This window comes from Hemicordylus capensis, chromosome 4 (assembly GCF_027244095.1).
Source record: "Hemicordylus capensis ecotype Gifberg chromosome 4, rHemCap1.1.pri, whole genome shotgun sequence".
Classification (NCBI taxonomy): Eukaryota; Metazoa; Chordata; class Lepidosauria; order Squamata; family Cordylidae; genus Hemicordylus; species Hemicordylus capensis.
In genome coordinates, this window is record NC_069660.1 from 87,286,105 (window position 1) to 87,310,406 (window position 24,302).

The following is a 24,302-nucleotide window of genomic DNA, read 5'->3' on the forward strand; positions in this document are numbered from 1 at the left end:
TGCTCTTGAACACAGTTTCTTGGTGGCCGCACGACTCTCTTTTATGGATCACCAACGCTGGTGTGCTGATAGAAAAGGTTTGTCTTAAAAGTGATGAGCAGCAAGGCTAGCCTCCCCACAGCCCAGCCATTTTGTGTACAATTAGTCTTCTTTACATTTTAAAAAATGAATCTCCAGAGGTTATGTCCTCTCCTTCTGTCTGGGTTTCGAAGTATTATGTACATTGTCAAATGTGATTGGGGCACACTTAACAGATTGTGCGCTCCTGTGGAACAGTGATCCAGCTCCAGTGCTTCAAGGAGCGGATTTTTGCCAGCACCTCACAGCATTATGGTAGCTGCCACATCTTGGATATTATCACAGTTACCTTGAGCCAGGCACATGGCCACCCATCTTAAAGCCCTTATCTGACAATTGCCATTAGCAAGTGAGGACCAAGCCACACAACCATTAGGTATGTGGCTTGCTGCACTTCATTCAGCTATTCATTCATTCATTCATTCATTTGTTTGTTCATTCATTCACCCCACTGGATCTATGTGGCAACAAGCAGATATTTACTTAGTTCCCCGAGCTGCTCATTGCCCCCTGCAAACTGGGCAAAGAGGCACCTTTTTAAAATGGTGGTTCTCTTTATTTAGCAGGGGGAGAGTAACTGTTCACCTCCAGCATAGTACCCCTCCAGTGACTATTGCTGGTGTCTATCTTATGTTTCTTTTTAGATTGTGAGCCCTTTGGGGACAAGGATCCATCTTCCTTCCTTCCTTCCTTCTTTAGTAAATTGCTTTAGAAATGTTTGTTGAAAAGTAGTATATAAATATTTGTTATTTATTTTTTGCTTTCTCTTAAGTTACTTATATACCATTTTTTGTGAAAAACCACAAAGCAGTCACATTTAAACATATACAAAATGCAAAATTAAATAGATAATATACAGCAAGACATTAACATAAATGGAAATAGGGTTGTGCAGCCTCTACAGTGGCAGTTCCTGTGTCCTGTTTGTTTCAGGACTTTTTGTATTTAGGATTTGTATATTTAGGGGTCTCCTGATGCTTGTGTGAAGTCCCAAGTCTGTGAAATGAACAACTGGCCACCACTTTAACATCATGCAAATCTGCCACCAGTGCCGCCTCTTCTCTCTGGATAATCATGAGGCTGCTCCCAGATGTCACAAGGAGTCACAGCAATTTTCTGTATACCAAATACTGGCCAATTGGCTGGCTGTACAGTGAGCAGTATAGGAAGAAGCTGAAAGACATAATCTCATACTGCGTGGGAGATGGCAATGGTAAACCCCTCCTGTATTCTACCAAAGACAACCGCAGGGCTCTGTGGTTGCCAGGAGTCGACAGTCCACTTTCCTTTACAGTGGGCAAGTGTAATGATACCAGCTGACCACAAGGGACAGGCTCCTCCAGTCTAGTTGCTAAAGAATGGGAGAGGAGAGCTGGTCTTGTGGTAGCCAGCATGACTTGTCCCCATAGCTAAGCAGGGTCTGCCCTGCTTGCATATGAATGGGAGACTTGATGTGTGAGCACTGCAAGATATTCCCCTCAGGGGATGAAGCCGCTCTGGGAAGAGCAGAAGGTTTCAAGTTCCCTCCCTGGCTTCTCCAAGATAGGGCTGAGAGAGATTCCTGCCTGCAACCTTGGAGAAGCCGCTGACAGTCTGTGAAGACAATACTGAGCTAGATAGATGAATGGTCTGACTCAGTATATGGCAGTTTCCTATGTTCCTATGAATGATACTTCTTAGTGAGGTCTTAATTTTGAAGTGGCAGCTCATTAGGGCAAACGTGGGGCGGGGGGATGAAACTTGCAGGGGCTTCAATGCTACGAAACTGAAAACCTATCAAAAAGTTTATAAAGTAAAGTTATTATTCCTGAAATGAGAAGGCTCTGTTCATTTGTCTCTGCTCTGAAAACCTTTGCTCTGAGCAGCCTGAGGCTTAAGCACCACTACCTGATTCTTCCCTCTCAGAATCCTGCTTCTTTGTAGGGCTGTGAGTAGCGTGTCATGCTGAAGCATCAATGGTAGCGCCTCACAGTCATGTTGGAAAGTAATTCCAAGACTGAAGCTTGGTTCCGCTGCAGCAGGTTAACCTGATTTACATATTATTACCCAGCATCCTCAGGATTTTGCATCTCATCTTTAGGTAATTATGAGAGGATCAGTTTTTAAGGACAGCCACATCTGAGTTATATGCTTGCGGCAGCTGTGACTGAGAACTCAGGAATACATTTGGGATTATCGCATATTGAAGCAGATTTTGCTGGATATTTGTCATGACAACTTTATATTAGAGATGTAGATAGGCTTATTGCAGAATCCAGTCAACAAATATTAAAACACTGCTTTCTTTGTACATACTTTGTACATACTTCATACATACTTTGAGTTTGGAATATGGCGTCTAATTTTAAAGAGCAGATTAACTTTTGCTTTTTTGTTATATTTCTGCTTTTGCTGCAAAAATGCTAACTTTCAAAATTACAACGTTTCTTCAGAGTGAGTCCTCAAGTATTATTGCTTTCATTGATATTTTTGCCAATATTTTGTCACTATTTATGATGAATATTTGGGGGAGAGGGGTATTATATACATTATTAAAGAACTGATAGCTTTGATTCAGCAGCTTGTTGTATACATAAATGCTAATGCAATGTTAGGGACAGCATTAGTGGAGATTGAAAGGAGAGCACTGAAATGGGCGAGAAGCCTTTGCTTGTATAGGTAGGTGTGCACATGGGTGCACTGGATCCCTGTTTTATAACTGCTTCCCCCATAAACTCAAAACAATCTTATGTGGATTTAACTAAGACTTTATTCCAGAAACAACTCCATTTTCTCCTTCTCCTTTCCCTCCCTTTCCTTTCTGATTCCACCCCACCCACCCCGCCACACACACACGCTCTACAGTAGGGGTGTCAAACTCTCAAATGTGGTGGGCTGGATTTGATTCCAATGCACTTCCATGGGGCTGTACCCCCCCTGCACCACCTGATGCAGTCTTCTCGCACCTGCCTCACACCACCTTCTCACACCTGCCTTGCTCCTTCTCTACCAAACTCTGCATGGACAATTCTGCCACTTAAATTAGCGGAATGCATTACTTTTTACACCAGAATATGTGCAGAAGGAGATTCTGAATAATATACTTACCTGAGCCACCCAGCTCAGCTGCCCTCACCAGCCTGCTGCCAGCCCCTGAAGCTTCTCGGCGATGGTGGCAGTGGCAGACATGGCTCCGGGTTTGGCGTCGGAGAGTGAAGCCTCATGGCCAGATCTGGCCCATGGGCTGGGACTTTGACTGTCCTGTTCTATGGGGTCCCCACTGGGACAAACTTCCAAACAACAAAGCACAAAAGATTACTTGATAGAATACAACAGCTCCTCATAGAGCATTGAACCACACTGTATGTCTTTATTAAAAAAGGGGAAAGGGAAAAAAAGAGTAGTGACAACTTTCCAGAATAGTCTCTACAAAGATTAGAGGCCTGTAGCCAAAGATTTGGCTGGTGAGTAATAATTACAACGAGCTCAACCCGTTCAGAGCATCTGTGTGCTTGTACTTGATTGCTCCCCTCACCTTCTGCCACAGCCCCCCTTTGCTCAGAGATCTCTCCACCCTCGCCTGAACTGCACTCTTCCTCCTCCTCCATCCCATTGTTTCCATCCTCCTCACCCCTCTTGGTCATGGCTGCAGGGTTGCTGGTGCCTATTGGCCAAGCTGCAGCCCCCTATCCCCAGAGGCCTCCTCACCCTCACCTGAGCCCCGCTCCTGCTCTTCCCCACAGGAGTAGCAGCAGCAGCAGCGGTTGATTGGGCCCTTCCTCGCTGCCGCCACCACCATGGCCACTCGTTCCTCTCAGGCTGCTGACAGACCCAGGCCTTGTTGCTTGCTTGCCTGCCTCCCTCCCTCCACCAATGGCCTTGGTAGCCCCAAACAGCAGCAGTGGTTGACTGGGCCCTTCCTTGCTGCCACCACTGCTGCCATGGCCACTCATTCGTCTCAGGCCATTGACAGACTCAGTCCCATCCCTCACCCTTCCTTCTTTCTCTTTTCTTCTCCCTTCTTTTTCTCTCTTTCTCTCTCCTCCACTCGCTCTTCCTCTCTGTCTTTCTTCCCCTCCTTTTTTTCTTTCTCTCTCTCTCCCCCGCCCTTCCTGAGTTAACAGATCTTGTTCATCTTGTTTCCTCATCTAATTCATACAATGGCAGCCTCCTCCTGAAGGGGCTCTTTCCTCTCTCACAACCCCTCTCTTCACATACCCCTGTCCACTATCCTTTTATATATATAGATTCCTTTCCTCTACAGTCAAGAACAGTTGCATTCCAACTGACCTTAACCATCACAGGCTCCTTCTCCCTATCTGCATATGGAATCCCCACTGCCCAGTCACTTGCTTCTGCTTGCGAACTCTCACGAGAGCTGCCACACACAGGATTAGCCATGGGTCTGCCTTAGAGAATTATATATAGAGAGATACTTAGTACTGATGTTTTGATGTCCAAATTACTTCACATGCACTTTCTTAGTAATCTGCATAACAGATCTGCCAAGTAGGTCAGTATTAAGGGACTGAACTTGAGAGAGCAGTGGCTTGAATAAGGCCAGCTTGTGAGTTCAAGGATGAGGTGTGGTTGTGGTTCCTTTAACAGCCATAAAAGTTTTGATTGCCTGTAATATATTATGTCTTAATGTTTTTATTTTATTGCATGTTTTAAAGGGAAGATATATATATATTTTTAAAGAGGCCAGCCAGTAAATAAATGGAGAAAACACAAGATTCCTGGAATCAAAAGGGCTGCTATATGTATGGTGCTTGATAGCAATAGCAATAGCAATAGCACTTACATTCATATACCACTCTATAGCTGGAAGCTCTCTAAGCGGTTTACAATGATTTAGCATATTGCCCCCCAACATTCTGGGTACTCATTTTACCGACCTCGGAAGGATGGAAGGCTGAGTCAACCTTGAGCCCCTGGTCAGGATCAAACTTGTAACCTTCTGGTTACAGGGTGGCAGTTTTACCACTGTGCCACCAGGGGCTCTTAGGCATGGTTAAGTTGACAGATTTTTTTAATGTCAAGGAAGGCCATCAAAACTGATGGAAGTTTGGAAGAAGCATCAATACTATTCATCATAAATGAAAATTTTAAAAAAATCAGAGGTAGTATACATTGTAATAATGTTTTCCACTTTCTGAATAATTTTGGAAGTGTTCATGGTTTATTATGTTCCGTTTTGGAGCTTTATAATACGTAGTATATTTTGTTCTTCCTTCAATATACGTATGTATATTCCACCTTTCTTTGGTGGTGCAGCTCAAGCTGGAATTCACAGGCAGTCTCCCACTTGCAAAAAACAGCAAGTAAGCAAAAATCAGACCCCTGGCTGGAGTGGGAAGAAGAGTGTGGGGGGATTTAAATCCTGCTTGTTTTCTTACAGGAGGGAGGTGTTAAGAGCATCACAGCTGCTGGAAGCAGACAGCCAATGAGATAACCCAGGAGACATGTGACAGAACTCCAGGACCTGGATCAGAGCCTGCTGGGGATTTTTGTTGTTGCTCGGCCATGGAAGTTTGCTCTCCCTCTCTTTTCATTAGAGCCAGCATGTGTAGTGGTTAAAGTGCTGGACTAGGACCAGGGAGACCCGAGTTCAAATCCCCATTCATCTATGATACTAGCTGGGTGACTCTGGGCCAGCCCCTTCTCTCTCAGCCTAACCTACATCACAGGGCTGTTGTGAGGAGAAACTTAAGTAAGTAGTAAACTGCTCCGGGCTCCTTGGAGGAAGAGCGGGATATAAAATGTAACAACAACAACAACAACAACAACAACAATTACAACAACAGTTCTCTTTAATGTTACAGGACATTTAAAGCCAAGAATAACTAGCAGACTGGGTTAACCAATTTTGGCATCTCTGAACTAGGGATGTACATGGAACCAATGCGGGGAAGTTCGAAGGCGGCAGGGGGCGGGATGACTTTAAGGGTTGGGGAGGGTGCACTTACTCCTCCCGCTGCTTTCCCCCCGCTGGCGCTCCATTGTAAACTGGTCCAGCAGGGTGGCAGCGTACCTCCCTGCCACCCTGTCCCCTTGTCGGGCTGGAAGTATGCAGAAGTACCCGGTGCACATGCAAACGTCAGACACATCCCTACCTGGAACCCTCATCCCCATTCTGTGCACATTCTGTGACCTTCTGTGCACATCCCTACCTGGAACCCTCATGCCAGGGGGTGTTGGACCCCCCACTACATAAATTCTCCCATGCTGTCCCTTCTGTTCCTATGAATTGAACTCAGTGGAGTCTGCTACAATGCAGCTACAGTCTTTTCAAGGGCATAATATTAAAATTATAATCGTCTTAAAAGTTGCAGATTTCCAATTTATAGCACTCTGGAGAGGATAGTGTTCTGAACAGTTCCTGAATTTGCATCCTACTTTTTAAAAAACTCATCAGGTGTCTTTGTTTTAATCCTGCTTTTCTTTGGATTGAATTGACTGCCCCTAGTTTGGACTCAGATCTGTGAATAGGACCCCCTCTATCACAGAAAGAAAGAAAGAAAGAAAGAAAGAAAGAAAGAAAGAAAGAAAGAAAGAAAGAAAGAAAGAAAGAAGCTGCAAGAAGGGGATTCATAATTTTTAGTTGATGTTTTAAGCTGAATTGTATTGATTGTTTTAACTGTAAATTTTATATATGTTTTAACTGAATTAATTTTGTTTTTGTTTGTTTTTGTTATTGTAAACCGCCTAAAGACATTGTTAGTGGGAAGTATATAAATATAGTAAGTAAGTAAAGAAATAAATGCAGTGCTGGGGGAGAGTGGACACAACCCATCCTCTCACACCATCAGGGCCAGCCCTTCCATGAGGCAGGGTGAGGCAGTTGCCTTAGGCATGGGCATGAGGAGGGATGCAAGCACGGGCTCCCTGCCACCATGGGCATCACCTCAAAAGCCTGCCTGATCCCTTTATCACTGCCCTTCCTCATCCCACTGGGGCATGCTGTCCACTTCCCCCTCTCCCCCCCCCCAAGTGTGTGTGTGTCTTCTTTCTCCTTTTCTCCCCTGACTTTCTGGCATAGACCAAGAGGGCACACATACTGCTGCCACTGCTGCCTTGGCAAAATGGCCTGAGAATGCAGAATATTCCCATGAAGAGAGAGGGGAGGGTCATTGTCTTATCCTTTCCCTCAGGCAGAAGAATCTCCTGAACTACCCCAGCACACCATTTGCCCAATAGAATTTGCCTCCCCCAAAGTAGAGTACCCTTATGCCCCCCCCGTGGGGCAAATAGCAGGTTGAGGGGGAGTAGTCTTGCAAACAGAAAAACAGTGTAGGGGGAAGGGTTAACCCTCCCTCCCTTCCCCTTTAGCACAATGGGCCCAATCCAAATTGCATGGCTGCCCACAGCTGCTTTTCAACTGAAAAACAAACCAACCCACACTGTGGGGCATCTTATTCACAGTCAGATCTCATGTATCACGTCTAGTTTGGCCCTTCAAAGCATGTGTGTCTGTGTGCTATGTATGACAGAGAGCCTGCCCCAGTTTGGTGTAAGGCTGTATGGCTGGAACTGGGTTCTGTGGATTTACACCTGCTTCGGATTTGGCCCTGGGAGAGAAGAGTGCTGGCCAGCTGAGGACGCTGGGGAGGGTGTCCTACTAATCATGAAACAGGAGGAGTAGTGGATTTGTTCCCTTAAGCTCTTTGAATGGGGATTTGACGTGAACTTGGCTCTGTGCACTGAGCCTGGCTCTCAGGCAAGAGCTCCTCGGCAGTACAGAGGCTGCCCCTGCTTGTGTCTCCTTTTGGTGCTTCTCCTGAATCTCCATTCTGTCTCATTTAGGGTAGCCTGTGCAAATCCGACTTCCTATTAGAGCTCACCCAGTGGAGCTTGTGCTGGCTTTTTGCCTCTCTATCAGCCTGACGCATGCTGATATTCCATTGGTACCATGGAACTATGGGAGAGCAGCCATTTCTTGATGGGCTGGGAATTACTGTTAATATGCAGGAAGATTTGTGAGCATGAAGCCCTCTGCTAGCAGCTTAGTTCCAAAGCTCTTAGCAACAGCGCTCAGAAACCAGCCCCATTTTTTAATCCAAGGAACCAACCCAGCTGGTCTACTTCCTACATCTACTCCATGCTTTCATATCTTGATGTGCATAGCCTTTAGCATTGCAACTGCCCTGTGACAGAAGAAAGCCCTGCAATGAGGCATCAAAGGGCTACATTGCACAACAGCAAAGATAAATCCCTGTATTTCTGCTGTGAATTAATCACATTTTTCTTTTTAATGTATGAAGAATGTTTGCATATCTGGAAATGCATAGTGGACTACTACCCTGGAGAATCACTAAGGGCAGAGGTTCCAAGGTGGGTGTTTCTCAGTCATGCAAATGCCCTTCTTCAAACAGTAGGTGATTGGCCCATAAGGGCCCATAAGGGCCCATAAGGGCCAATTATGGGCCCATAAGTGGGGTCCCCCAGGGATCTGTACTGGGACCAGTGCTTTTTAATTTGTTCATAAATGATCTAGAAGCAGGGGTAAGCAGCGATGTGGCCAAATTTGCAGATGATACCAAACTCTTCCGGGTAGTGAAATCCAAAATGGATTGTGAGGAGCTCCAAAAGGATCTCTCCAAACTGGGGGAGTGGGCGACAAAATGGCAAATGCGGTTAAATGTTAGCAAGTGTAAAGTGATGCACATTGGGACGAAAAAACCCAACTTCAAGTATATGCTGATGGGATCCGAGCTGTCGGTGATGGACCAGGAGAGGGATCTTGGGGTCGTGGTGGACAGCTCGTTGAAAGTGTTGACTCAATGTGCGGCAGCTGTGAAAAAGGCCAATTTCATGCTAGGGATCTTTAGGAAGGGGATTGAAAATAAAACGGCTAACATTATAATGCCCTTATACAAAACTATGGTGCGACCACACTTGGAGTACTGTGTACAATTCTGGTCACCACATCTTAAAAAGGACATTGTAGAACTGGAGAAGGTACAGAAAAGGGCAACCAAGATGATCAGGGGCCTAGAGCACCTTTCTTATGAGGCAAGACAACAACACCTGGGGCTTTTTAGTTTAGAAAAAAGACGACTGCGGGGAGACATGATAGAGGTCTATAAAATCATGCATGGCGTGGAGAAAGTGGAGAGAGAGAGATTCTTTTCCCTCTCACACAACACTAGAACCAGGGGTCACTCCATGAAATTGATTGCCAGGAGGTCTAGGACCAACAAATTGAAGTACTTTTTCACACAACGCGTGGTCCACTTTTGGAACTCTCTGCCACAGGATGTGGTGACAGCCAACAACCTGGATGGCTTTAAGAGGGGTTTGGATGACTTCATGGAGGAGAGGTCTTTCAATGGCTACTAGTCGGAGGGCTGTGGGCCACCTCCAGCCTCAAAGGCAGGATGCCTCTGAGTACCAGTTGCAGGGGAGTAATGGCAGGAGAGAAGGCACGCCCTCAACTCCTGTCTGTGGCTTCCAGCGGCATCTGGTGGGCCACTGTGCGAAACAGGATGCTGGACTAGATGGGCCTTGGGCATGATCCAGCAGGGCTGTTCTTATGTTCTTATGGGAATGTTGGGACCTGTATCTTCCTGTTATATGTGAAGCAGACTTAAGAAATCCTTGGGAAATTACTTCAAGTAGTCCCTCCAGCCTCAAAGGCACAATGCCTCTCAATACCAGTTTCAGGGGAGCAACAACAAGAGATAGGGCATGCCCTCACCTCTTGCCTGTGGGGTTCCCAGAGGCCTCTGGTGGTGGGCCACTGTGTGAAACAGGGTGCTGGACTCAATAGGCCTTGTGCCTGATCCTGCAGGGCTGTTCTTCTGTTCATTGACATTTAAACGACAAGTTAAGCAATGGCATTTCAATGGGACTTGCTTGGAGTAATTTCCCTCATCCTTTCAGCCATTCTCTTTTTGATTTAGGAGTGTTTTGGCCCTTGGAAGTTGGTGAGAATGTTCATGGAAGTTCCCCCTGTCTTGATGCCCTGTGGCAACCACGTGGAGGTGGGCAATTAAACCATTATATGAGCGCAGTGCAGCAAGACAGGGAACATTAGTGCCATTGACTCAGCAACAGGAATGCACTAGGGCAGTTTGCATGATTGGCATTAGGGTAAGATAAGTCTCCTACCCTAATCTCCAATTTTTGATTGAGTGTTTGACCAGCCCTGCCCACCCACCCCCATACACATGCGCGCTTTATATCAAGATCCCAAAGCCACAGCTTCAATACAATCTAAAATTCAAACTGGCGCCCTCCTCTTCTGTTCAGCAGGGAACAGCCTCACAAGCAAATATATGTTTTACTGAACTGCTACTAGATACCCATGCCTCAGTCTCTCTGGAGCCCCTTTCTTGTCTGGCAGTTTTACATTTCAGGCCTGTGCAGATCAACAAGTCCCTTGATATAAGCCCAAACAGACTTGAGGACCTCTCAGGATCTTGACTCTGGAAGGACTGTATCACGTGTTAGCTTGCAGCGACCCTCTGTGGACATAATGAGGATTACTTGACTTACATTGGTTAATTTTAATTGTGAAATGTTTTAACTTTTATTGGCTGTTTTTATTGTTTTGTAAACCGCCCAGAGAACTTGCTTTTGGGGCGGGATAGAAATGTATTAAATAAATAAATAAATAAATAAATAAATAAATAAGCCAACACATTTTTATCACCTTTTTGAATACTTAATTGCTAATTGTGGTGAGAGTTGTTGAAGTCTAACATAAGGGTGGATTTCTCCCTCCACTCATTTTTCATCCAGAGTTTGAGCCCCCCCCCACCTCCCCCCCCTGCCTTGGGGGGAAATTGTCACTCCTGTGACCAACATTTTCAACCAACATTTTGAAAAACTGAAGTTATTCTGGATGAAAAGAGTAAAATGACTCTACTTTAGAAGTGCCACATTTGCTTGCTTGCTTAGCTGAAATATCATGGTTGTCGTCCCCCCCCCCCCATAACTATGGGTATCAGCATAACTATTCTGGCATTGTATCTTCTAGCAAAGTGCACAGGTTCTGAAGCTTCCATTGATGGGTCTTAATACAACGTATTGAAATCATACTGTGTATTATGAACTGCCTATTCATTTTTCATAACTGATTCTAAAAGAGAAGTTGATGGCTGTCATGTCTGTAATTACAGCTGCTGACAACGAGCTGGATGGAGGCCATTCTTATGCTAACAAGTGCTAGCTAAATTGTCCATTGATGTGTTCAGGAGCAGGACCAGCATGACAAGCTTTTAAATCCCTTTCAAGATAAAAGAAGTGCCACAAATTTTGAACAACAAAAGTAAATTGCAGGGCTCTTTGGTTTTGCAGAAGGGTTCTTGGTAGCGGAGGGGCCATAGCAGAACACATGCTTTGGATGTAGAAGGCCCCAGGTTCAATCTGGTATCTTCTGGTAGGGCTGGGGGTGGGGTGGGGGAAACTTTTGTTTGGAACCCTGGAGAACTGCTGCCAGTGTAGTCAACGTGGACCCCTGCGGACCAGTGTTCTGGCAGCTTCGGGCTTAATATGTTCATATATGTATTTTTGAGAAAGAAAGAAAAAGCAATATGAAGTCTGGAGGCATCTGCTGTTTCAGAAGCATATATGAAAGCAGAGGAATCTTGAATAACTTTATCATTAATTTTTATCTCTATAAACAAGTATGCCCTGACATAGCCAGTTAAGAGTTAAGAGTTACCAGGCTTTATTCTCCCTGCTCCTGTGCCTGTTAACAACAGCCTGGCATGCAGAAATGAAACAGGAGTTCTCTCATCATTTTATCTCTAGATCAGAACAAATTTCATCTGCTACACTTCTGTGTCAGAGGCAGGAGGCAAGGCAGAGTCCACGAAAAAGCTGGCCAAGCTGTAGCAGATGTCTTCTGGTTCCATGCAGAGTGGTCGATTCTTTTGTCTTGGCCTCATAAAGACCAGATGGTGTACGTTTCTGAAATATCAGAACAGGCAGTCATCAAAGGACAGGTGACATATCCCTTTGTTTAAAAATATGATTTACAGAAACCTGTGTAAAACTGCCACAGGGTGACTATGTTTCCTATGTTACGTTAGAGCTAGGCCACAACTTTCTCTCATGCTTTCTTTCTTGGTAACAGAGGAGGGTCTTCACTTGGGCAAAGTGGGTGGCACCCTCCCAAAATTTCAATGCCAACATCATTTTTGATAACTCACTGCCTCCCTGTGTGTGGCTGCCCTCTACACTTTCCTGCCCACAGCTTGCCTGCCCAGTAATGAGTAATGATAGAGTGAGTGTCCAGTAATGATAGAGTGAGTGCCGGTAGCAGGCTCCTATTGAAAAGACTGAACAGTGTTTCCCCCTTTATTTAAATATTAATAAGACAGCAGCCAATGAAAAGGCCTGCCTTGTTTTCATAAAGTGGGTAGAAATTGAAACAACCTTGAAATGACCTGATAGCAGGCATCATGTGGATTGACTACCCTATCAGCCAATCAGAGTGGCCAGAGGGGAGGGCTGTTCAATTCAGCAAAGAAACAAACCCCATTGTTAATATAGGACTGGACAATGTTTGAGTGGTGGTATTTCTTGTATATTTCTTGTACCCTTGAAATTTGTCTCCCTGTCTGCCCTGAATGAATGTACTTCAACTTGTTTGTATTTGAGAGTTTTTCTTATGTTCAGAAACCAAGCTACCCCTCAAGGCAGTTGCTGTGTTTGCAATGTGTTCCTAAAGTAATTATCAGTTGCATGAACCCTTTTCAAAAGCTCCTTCTAGCCCTATAAATAAAGATGCCAGCTTTGCTTCCCACCCCCCACTCAAAATGAATAATTTCCATCTACTTAAAATGGTGGATGGCTAGCTTTGCTTTGTAGTTTTTATAACTGCAAATACAGTATTTAACGTTTAGCAACTGTTGGTCTTGAGCAGGGCTGCACAACTTCAACCCTCCAGCTGTTTTTGGACTGCAACTCTCATCCTCCCCAACCACAGTGGCCAATAGTCAGGGGTTATGGGAACTGTAGTCCAATGTCTGCAGGAGGGCTGACGTTGTGCAGCTCTGGTCTTGAGGATTCCTACTTTTCCTAATTAATTTGTAGTAAAACTTTCAACGTGTAACCCAAATTTGATAGTTCCCTTCTGAAGACTAGAAGAATGTTTTCCCCCTTTGAGTTGCATATTGTTCTCTCCTGCCTCCTTAGCAATTCTGTTCTGTTTATTCAGACATCAAGTCTTCTGCATTTGCTTTAAAAATGGGATCACTCACCTGTTTTGTCTACTTTCCACAGCAGATCTTGAATTGATGGAGGCTTGTTAAAGAGAGATGGAGAGTAATTTGACTAGTGAATGAGAAGGGTTATGTGGTGGGTTGTGCTATGGTGATCATATTCGAAAAGGGACTGGACCACAAATTTAAACTAGTTTGAAACAGCTTTCATCATTTTGGGCCTCCGGCCCCTCAAAAAGAGAAAAAGAAGAAGAAAAAAAGAATGGGAACTGCAATTTTGTACAAATGCTGAGAAGCCTTTATTAGAACCCTTTCATCAAAGAACTGCAGCTCCCAGTGCCTGGGTGGTGAGGGACCATGATGATTAGGCAGGTTTGAATCTGGCTTAAAATGTGTAGTGTAGACATGCCCTTAGGAGTGAGGGAAACTGCACCTGTGGAACACTGGTTTTTATCAAAGACCTTAAAGGAATTGGCATTCCTCTTCTTTTTGGAACAGCACTCCTCCTCCAATTTGTGCAAATAATGTATTTGTGTGTTTTGTCCTTAGGCTTTTATTTTATTGCAGGAGCTGGTTGTTATTGTGAAGGGCATGTTGCTAATATACAGACGGTATGTTGGAAATAAACATACCTAATAAGGTTATTTGTGAAATATTCCTGCATTGGTTTTGAGGAGTGTCCCCTTTCATCTTCCCATGTCCCATCCCAACTTGTTCCCAAGGTTCCCCCAAAATCAACCTTTCAGGGAGCTGCTGGCAAGAGAGGTGGGGGAATTTTTTGGCATCCACTTCTATATGCCCAAGCCACCTAATGGCACAGTGGGGAAGTAACTTACCTAGGGAGTAGGGTGTGCATGAACTGGTCCGGAGGCCATTATATTGGCCTCTGAACCGGTTCAAACGTGGCCCAGTCCAGTGGTCCGGTGCCGGGGGAGCGGATCTTTAAGGGCAGGGGGGTTACACTATGTTTCCCAGACTATGGGAAACTCCTATATCAAGCAGCAGCAATATAGGAAGATGCTGAAAGGCATCATCTCATACTGTGCAGGAGGAGGCAATGGTAATTCCCTCCTGTATTCTGTCAAAGAAAACCACATGGTTCTGTGGTTGTCAGGAGTTGACACCGACTCAACAGCACAACTTTACCTTTACTTTCTATATGCAAACAGGAGTTAGTTAGTTGTTGTTTTTTTCCTCCACCCCTGCGCCGCCCACTTTGGCTCTGCCCACCACCTGCCCTGCCAGCGCCCAACCAATCCCGGGAGTCACCAGCCGCCACTGCTTGGTAACAGCACTGGTCACATTTCTTTCATTTCAGTATAGCCTCTCATTGTTCAGGTACTGTTCTTTGGGGTTTTTCTCACAATCAGCAAAAATTGGGCTAGCCTCCGTTAGCCCGATTTTTGCTGATCGTGAGAACCACCGGGCTCGGCTGCGAGCCCAGTGGTTCTAGAATGGGTAACCCGCTCAAGTACCCCTCCCCTTAGCCCGGGTTTGCAGAGCGAGGACTCTGCAGACCTGGGCTATCTGATTGTGAGTAGCCATGGTGCAGCTCCGCGCTGTGGCTACTCACAAGTAGACCCCTGGAGGGGAGGTGAAAAGCCAACTCCCGGCTCCGGGGGTCTCCCTAGTATGCCCTGAGCACTCGCGCAGGGCATACTGGAGCTTCCGGGGGCCGCGTGGCCCCTGAGCTCCCCAGCTCCATCACAGAGCTGGCAATTGTGTGGGCAACCGATCTGGCCACCCAGGGCTCCCTCCCCGCTCGTGTGCAGGGAGAGCACGCTTAGCCTGCTCTCCCCACACACTCGGAAAAACCGGGTCTCACTGATCGGGTCTCACTGATCGTGAGACCCGGTTCTTAGTGTGTTTTCTATACAGATATGTTCTCTTCTCTTCTCTGATGGTGAAGAGAAAAACCTTAGTAAGGACTGCTAGGGCTGAACTCTGCAGAGCAGGCTCCAGGTGCTGTAGTTTAATTCTTTGGCTTGTCTCAGGGTGAAATGAGCTTCTTGGTTCCTTTACTGGGCTTTTAAAACATTCTTCAGAAACTCAGGTGGCTGTGTCCTTAGGAAAAAACAAGGAAGCAGTAGATGCCATCTTCCTAGCAGGGAGAAAATTGAGCATACTGGTAGCTTGACCTGCATGAGAAGAATTCAGTCTGAAGTAACTGTAGGGGATTTGAGTGACTAGGCAGGGCAAGAATATAAGAGACCATGAGGGTATTCTCACGATCAGTGGAAAGCGGGCTAAGGGGGCTTAGCCCGCTTTCCACGAATTGTCAGAACCACCAGGCTCGCTGGCAAGCCTGGTTTCCCCAAAGTGGGTGGGCCGCTTAACTACCCCTCCCCTTAGCCCAGGTTAAGTGGAGCGCTCCACTAACCTGGGTTTTCTGATCATGTGCTGCCACGGCACGGCTCTGTGCCACAGCAACACATGAAGGGACCCCTGGGCATCCTGAAACCTCCAGGGCCTGTGCAGCCCCTGATCCCTGCAGCCCTCACCAGCTCTGTGACAGAGCTGGCAGTTGTGTGGGCGGCCACCTTGATCGTCTGTGGGGAGAGTGGGTTAAGCCCGCACTCCCCACAAACCCCTTTCTGGTGAGTCTCACTGATTGTGAGACTCGCCTCTATGTGAGGAGAGGGATTCATTTTTAGTCTTCTTTCATTAAGGAGAGTAAGTTTATGAGATCACCCAGCATCCTGTGTCTGTGACCCACCCTCAAGTTTGCAGTGCATGGATCATTATGAATAACATTGGGTACAGTTGTAGAGACACACAGGGATGCCTCAATGACAGAGTTTGTGATGATGTCATCCACCCCAATTCAAGATGGCAGATGCATGAACATTTAAATGCAAGTGGGCTAACCTGTGAACTGCCTGATTTGAACCAAATATGCTACAGATGTAGGGACACATAGGGATGCCTCAACAGCATCGTTTATAATGATATCATCCACCCCAGTTCAAGATGGTGGACACGTGAATGTTTGAGGCACAAGTGGGCTAACTTGCGGACCACCTAAACCAATTTGAACCAAATTTGGTACAGTTGGAGTGAGTGACACATGGGACACCTCAACAGTGTAGTTTGTGATGATGTCATCCAACCCAATTCAAGATGGTGGACACGTGAATGTTTGAGGCACAAGTGGGCTAACTTGTTAACCGCCTAACTGATTTGAACCAAAATTTGCTGCAGGTGTAGAGAAACATAGGGATGGCTCAAGGGTGTAGTTTGTAATGATGTCATCCACCCCAGTTCAAGATGGCGAACTTATGAACATTTAAGGCTGAAGTGGGCTAACTTGTGAGGATGGTAATTATTTATTAAGATTATAGTGAAAGGAAAATAGGACAGTCTCCTAATCCTGTAAAACTTGAACCTCATCTGGTTATTCAACACAAACCAAGTTTAGGAACACAGGAAGCTGCCTTATACTACAGAGTCAGTCCATTGGTCCATCTAGCTCAGTAGTGTCTACTTTGACTGGCATTAACTCTCCAGGGCTTTTCAAGCAGAAATTGGGAGTGAACCTGAGACCTTCTCATGCAAGCATGCAGATGCTCTTTCACTGAGTTATAGCCCCATCCCATAAGGGGAACAGCCCTAAAGTGGTGCAGTGGGGAAATGCTTGACTAACAAGCAGAAGGTTGCCAGTTCGAATCCCCGCTGGTACTATATTGGGTAGCAGCAATATAGGAAGGTACAGAAAGACATCATCTCATAATATGCGGGAGGAGGCAATGGTAAACCTCTCCTGTATTCTACCAAAGAAAACCACAAGTCTCTGTGGGCACCAGGAGTCGAAATTGACTTGACAGCATGCTTTATCTTTACCTAAGGGGAATATCTTACAGCACTCACATGATGTCACCTGTCCAAATGCAAGCCAACATCATGATGGTTATGTAGAGCCTCTATGTTCAGAAGCAGTATACCACTGAACAACAGTTATAATCACAATATGTTATTCAAACTCTTTCTTATACAAGTGGGCAAATACATATTCCTCATTAAAAAAAGTATATGAATTACCATGCCAAAGGTCTAACCAAGAAAGAAAAGAAAAGCCAAAAAAGCAATTTAGACAAGTACATCTCTACAACTGATTTGATTTCAAAGCACACAGGAAGCTACCCCAGGTATTATTGTGATTATTTAAGGATAAACAAGCAATTCTAGGATGGCGGGGGGTGGGTGGGTGGGTGGAAGCAGGTTTTAAAGCAATTCTTTATGATCAATTTGGCAAAATATAAACATATGCCTTAGCTGATTGTTTTCTTCTTGGGTCATCTTTCATTTGCCTATGTAATAAGTTGCTCTAATGCTCTTAAATCTGATATGGTAATGGCAAGAGAAAATTATGGGGAGAAAGGCGTACTGATGCTGAGAGCGAGTCAGGTATTCAGAATAAACAACTGTCTTTTGATTTTTCTATTTACATTTGACAAGTAAACGATTAGCAAGATGTAAATCAACCCAGCCAATTGCTCCTGAAAGCTTGCAGAGACAAGTTAGCAGAGCAATTGTGGCTTCTTCTGTGGACCATGTTGTTTCTTTCAAATTATACTATGGACTTCAAAGGGCTCATTGCAAAGGCATTCTCATTAAGCCATGCCTCAGGAGATGAGGGAGAACCCCAGCCACTAATACAGGGCAAAACAGCATTAAGCATTAACAATTTTTGCTTCAGATATGTGACTTCCTGTACAATAAGGGACTGGTGGCATCCCTATTTATGGGGGACAAATAATATGGGCCTGCATAGGATCCTCATGCCTTTTCATTTGGTCTGATCATGTTTTAACTTATAAGAAGTCTGATGGGTGGCACATTTTGATTTGAAATCATCTCTCTCCATGCCTGCAGTGCAAATGGTTACAAATTCTCCCCCAATCTTCTGCAATTTGCAATGGAAGTCAGAAAGCAGTCACCCAAGAGAATCTAGAAGAATGTGGCCTTTCTACATCTGTGATCACAGCCAATTTAATGCCCCCTGCCGTCAACTGAGCTATAGACTGTGGTGGGAAGCTACTGAGTTGTGAGCCCTGCCCATTTCCTTTATATGTCCCTGCATTCAGGCTTCAGAAAATACAAACATCTGTAAGAGGGAGAATCAGGATGAAAAAGAAATAGAATGGGGGGGGGGGACAGCTTCCCATCTGTGCCCACAAATCCGTTAAGAATAACACCACCACCACCACCACAAGAATCAGCCATCTCTGAGAATGGGCTCTTTTTAAAAATCTTGTTTTTTCCCCACTATTGCGCTAAAACGAAAAAAAGGGACAGGTACTGCAAATCAACAGGAACAACGAAAAACCAGTTGTTATTTCACACAGAAAATGGTGTGAATGTGTGTGTACACACACCCCATTTCACTGAAAAGGACAGATATTAAAGTAACTAGAAGGAGAATTAACAGCAGAAATGAGGAATGTGGCGCACATATTGTTCCTCTGCACCCTGTGTTGTTTCAGTTGGAATTGGCAATACTTTCCATATATGCAGCCAATGGCTCCTCTTCTGCCAGGTAAAAGAGTCAATGTGCTTATTTCTTTCCAAGTCTCTTCCTTACCAATTCCAGATCCAAATGAGTGCCTTTAATATCTGTGTAGCAGGAAAAAGTTCAGCTGGTGCAGCAGGGTCATCCATCACAGAGCAGCAGTGACAGGAGGAGTTGAACTAGTCAAACACTTATTAAACCCTAATGACGAGGCCTCTTTCAATAGAAGCCCACCCAGAAAGAAAGAACAGCGTGTACACAGAATCCATAGACTGTCCTGAAGGATCACTTCTGCATATGTTTTTCATGGGAGTCCTGGAATGAGTGTGAAGAGTTTCACAAAGCTGCAGCTCCCTGGTTTTTTATTAGTTGCAGTGCTTAGTGGGACAGAACACATAAAGCATGACTGCTTTGTGGGGGCTGGATGTGTTGCTGGGTGGATGTTCTCAGCAAAAGGTACTCCAGTAGTAGTTCAAGGCTCTCAACAATCTATAAAGTAGCCCTCATCAGAATTGCACAGTCACTCTAGAAAACAAAAAAATCTACACATGAGAGCCTTTCTCTCTCTTTCTGTCCCATTTTCTATCCTCCATTCTCCCAGCATGCTCTCTCTCTATCCAGGGATCTGCTGCCTCATGTCTGCTGGGGTAGGTGACAAGAGGTTTCACTGATGGAAATGACGATATCTTGGGGCTGGTGCTGCTCCCGGTGGTGGTGTGTTCCGTGAATCTCACCCATCTCATTCACATTATTACTAATGCAATTCACATTGCTCTTGTTGCTGTTGTCATCAGGGTTGGGGCCAAATATCCAGTCTGAAAGCATTACAAAAGAGAGAGGAGTGTTACAGTGGTTTGGGAAGAGGGTGGTGGTGGTGGTGGTGGTGGTGGTAAGGTGGCTCTTACCTGAGGTCAGAGTGGGCAGCGGCCACCTGAAAATTCCTGAAAATATTTCTCAGTCCTTTTACCTCCTCTCTGTGTCTTCTGTAACAATTTATCTGTCTGCCTCATTGCTCCCTATCTGTGCATCTTCCCTGCCTGAAGCCTGGCCCCAGTGTGTATGTAGGGTGGGCAACGGTATCAGAATTTTGTAAACACCGATAGAAACATGCAGAGTTGTTCAAATTGGAATATTAATGAGGCAGGATCTCATGACAAGGCTTGATTTTATTTTCAGAAAGTGGGTAGAGCTTAAAATGCCCTGAGCACCAATCAGAAGTCATCATGCTGATTGACTCTTCAGGCAGCCAATCAGAGTGCTCAGAGGGTGGGGAAGTATTTTTCTTTTATCTACTTGTATTCTATTCAGCAATTTTTTTGCTGTTTGTTTGATTGGACATTTGTCCCAAAGGGGATCTTATAGAGCATGTGGGAGAGGAGTCAAGAGGAAAAGGGAGGGAAAGGGAAGGAGAAAACGGAATTGTTGCTGAATAAACCTTTAGTTAAACTACTTAAGATTTCCTTGTGTGTATGAGGGAAGCACATATAAAAGAAGATTCTTCTTCTGCTCAGAAGAAGCCAATCACCATTTTGCTTATGGAGCAGATAGGCTATCTGTCTGTTAGTAAGTCTGATCTTTTGCTGGCTTCTTTGTGTTTGTTGGAGGGGAGGAATGCAACCTCTGCTTTCTCTCCCTTGCTCTCTGATCTGATCTGTATGCAAAGTATTATGGCCTATTCCCAAAATGACATGCCATGAACATTAGAAGGAGCACCAAATTGTAAGACTGCACTAATTAGATTAGAAACTGGCATAAGAAGCCAGAAAGGTCTTTTAGGGCATATGAATGGATTTCTGAGTCCAAACTGCTTTTCAAATAATTGCAGAAGTGGCTTTCCATGTGGGTGTGGTGTATGTAAAGAAGAAATGAATTCTGTTGGAAGAAAAATAATTTAAAAACCAATTTGCTATGCAGAGAGCTAACCAGGTTTTTCTCTGGATTGTGGCCAGTATCTGTAACATTATTATGTCCACTCTGGGTTATTGTTAATTGGGTGAGGATTAAGGAAGTGATGCTGATAAAAAAGAATGTTACTTGCTAGGGTGGACACCCAGGCTAAGTGATGGGCACCCAAAGTGGGCAGAGAGTGTCACCCAGCTGTTCAGGAGACATGGAGTGGTGTCAATCCCCTGTCCTCAGACAGCAAAGGGGAGGAGGATGCTGTCAGTCCTCCAGCCAATGCAGGGGTACCTGAAGGGCAGAGTCCAGCTGTTGGTCCACAAAAAACAGCTGAAGCAGGACCAGTTGCAGTTCCAGGACAAACAGAGCAGTCAGAGGCAGTGGAGATGGGGAGTGGAGAGCAGGACCCTGAGTTAAACAGGGAGCCTCTTCTGACTCCACTACAAAGGAGAGTTACAAGATGCCAACACCATCAGAAGGAGCAAACATCTCCTTAATACGGCTGATTGATCCTGAATCCGTGCCAGCTGAGAGCCATCAAGCCTGGCTATAAAATCAAGTCTGCAGCCTGCAGCCAGGTGCTGGGAAACAACCCACATCATTCATGAAGCGTCTACCAGCCCCCAGCATGAGCCAAGGAGTTTTCAGACATGTGTCTTGGCCTCTGTGGCCCAGATTGGCCTCTTGCCTTGAACCCTGTTTTCCTGCCATTCCCTGCTCTATTTCTTGCCTTGCATGTTGCCAGCTAGACTCCAACGCCAGACGGACCAGCTGCTGACAAGTAGGAAAAGGGTGTCCCCATGCTTCTTTGCTTCCCATGGTGTCCTCTAAGTTACAGGAGGTGGTTCATATATGCAGCAAAAATCATTGAAAGAACTGTGATTTTTTTAAATTATTATTATTATTAATTCGATTTCTATACCGCCCTTATAAAAATGGCTCAGGGCGGTTTACACAGAGAAATAATAAATAAATAAGATGGATCCCTGTCCCCAAAGGGCTCACAATATAAAAAGAAACATAAGATAAACACCAGCAACAGTCACTGGCGGTACTGTACTGGGGGTGGATAGGGCCAGTTACTCTCCCCCTGCTAAATAAATTGATGTATGCATTTTTGAAACAGGCAGGCAGAGCTGCCCTTGTAACTTCAGAATGCATTTGTTCTCCACTTTTGTAGCTGGTCTCTGCTTTACCTGTGGCTTATATAGATTTATTTGCTTTTACATGTATAACCTGTGCTTCCTCCAAGAAGCTCAGAGTGGTGCACATGGTTACATTTATACTCCCAACAGCCCTATGAGGAAGGTTATGCTGAAAGATAAGTTACTGTCTCAGAGTTACCCAGTGAGATTCATGGCTGAATGGGGATTTGAACTTGGATTTCCCCAGTCTAGTCCAGCACACTAACCACTGTACTGCTCTGGCTCAGAGTTCTTTCTTCTTGTTTATTATTATTAGTATTCATTTTTTAAAAATAATTGGGCAGACATAGCTGCCCTGGTGACTTCAGAATGCATTAACTCTCCACAGAAGCAGCCTTTTGTAGCTGGTCTCTGTTTTATTTGTGATTTGTATAATTCTTTTCCTGATTGTCTGTGTGTGATCCTGCAGTGTTTAAGAAAAATCTACACACTAGTGTAGTCCTGTTAAGCACTAAAAAGCAACTGATGTTTTCCACATTTTTCTGTATCTCTACTGATGAGCAATTGAGATTTGTGTGCTTGAGTGTTTGTTTATATTTTGATCCTTGAGTGTTTGTTTATATTTTATATTTTGATTTTAGCTGCAAATCTTCACTTTGTCGGTTATTGCTAAGGCACCTGCCTAGTCCTGGCTCCGCCTCTGCAGATGTGCACAATTGGCTCCACCTCTCACTATCTGTGGCTCCACCCATCACCTGCCCTGACCAGCAAGCCCACCAGGGGCATATCTAGGGTGGGGCAGGAAGGGCACGTGCCCCGGGCGCCACTTGAAGGGGGGCGCCATTTTTTTAAATTAAAAAAAAAATGGCCACCAAATACAAAATGGCCACTGTGCATGCTCAAATGACCTCTGTGAGTCCCTAGGCCATGCCAGGCCTCACAGAGGCCATTTGAGCATGCGTGGAGGCCATTTTGTTTTCAGCCATTAAAAAAAAATTTTTTTTTAATGGCCACTGCACATGCTCAAATGGTCCCTGCGAGGCCCTAGAGGCCAGAGGGGGGAGGGGGACCTTTGCAGACCCCCTCATGGCCTTTAGGAAGCCCCACGAGGGGGCTACAGGTGGATTTTTTTTAAAAAAATTAATATAATATAAGTCACTGTACACATATTCAGATTGGCACTATGTACAGAGAATCAGGGCTTGTGAATACTGAGCTGAAGCTTATGAGCTAGGATAGTATTCATTTGCTCTTACTTTGCTTCTTGTGATTAGTGAGTTAAATATGATGTCTTAATAATATGGCTATTAATGGTGAGTTTGTCTTTGAATCAGTGTGAAATCCTTAGTTTTAAGGCCCACTGGGAGTTTCTTGCTCTCTTTCTCTCATTTTAACTGTCTGAAATACTAGAATATATTCCAAGCAGTGACACAGTTTACTCTGCATATCCTTTAATTATTTTCAGAGTATCTGGGAAAAGTCAAATTCTCCATTTATTTTCAAAACTTATGTAATAGTGATGCTACAGTGCATAGTAGAGAATTAGATAGGCACTTCTGTTTAGTTTTCCAAGTGTACCTCCACATAGTATTTGGGTATTTCATGAGCTCCAGCATACTGAAATTTGTAGTTTTCCAGCATTTTTTGGTCTGGCTATGTCCACAGCTAAATAGTTTTTGAAATATTAAAAGATTAACAAGCTTGACTTGTATTTTTCAGCTGATAATATGGTAAAGTTATCTGAAAGATGGGTGTCAGATGTTTGGACAGGGGGCGCAATTTCAGTGCTAGGCGCTATTGTCCCTAGATACACCTCTGAGCCCCCCCACCCCCAGTCCCAGGAATGTCTTCTTTGTAGCACAACATGTTACACTTATCCAAGGTTAGCTTTCTAGTGATCTCTCTGGAGGAAGACATGGGCTATTATCCTGAAATCTGCGTGAAGAAATAGCCTTCTGTAGGTGTAACAGATATTTTCCCCACTCAATCCTCTCTAATAAAAGGCTTGGTGTCCGTCCGTGGACAACCAAGCGTCTGTCCGTGCCTCCCTCGGCCATTCTGGGCATGCGCGGAGCGCATGCCCAGAACAGGCCGAGGCAGATACGGACACAGGGACCAGGCAGCCATCTTGGTTGCTTCACCCGCCTGCGGAAAGGCCAGAAGCGGCTGCAACGAAGCCGGGAAAGAGGCGGCGGGGAAAATTGACCAAGGCAGTGGCAGAGCTGCTGCCTCGGCCAGAGGAGAGAGGCCAGAAGGGAGAGACGGAGACCAGCCCGGGGAGACGGAGACCAGGGACGGAGTGGAGGCCGTCACGGAGGCGTTATTTAAACGGGCTTGAAACACTTGTCTCATATAAAGAGGAACATCTTTATATCCCCAAATTGTATTTAGGGAATCTTTTACATATTTATCAGTGAATTTGTACTTTTCCCTTCTTCAGTGGAGCTCAGGGTGGTTGCATGGAACTTTCTCACAACAAGCATGTGAGGCTGAGAGGGAAATAATAACTGGCTTAAA

General features: G+C 45.0%; 2 long non-coding RNA genes across 2 annotated transcripts; one reads left to right on the plus strand and one right to left on the minus strand.

Moving 5' to 3' along the window:
- LOC128321996 (uncharacterized) lies at positions 1 to 4,362 on the minus strand. The gene is made up of 3 exons (XR_008305463.1): positions 3,772 to 4,362; positions 3,166 to 3,347; positions 1 to 65 (listed from the first exon to the last, which is right to left on the minus strand). It is a non-coding gene; the product is annotated as an uncharacterized LOC128321996 (long non-coding RNA).
- LOC128321997 (uncharacterized) lies at positions 3,290 to 6,726 on the plus strand. The gene is made up of 2 exons (XR_008305464.1): positions 3,290 to 3,521; positions 5,459 to 6,726. It is a non-coding gene; the product is annotated as an uncharacterized LOC128321997 (long non-coding RNA).
- Positions 6,727 to 24,302: the final 17,576 nt, after the last annotated feature.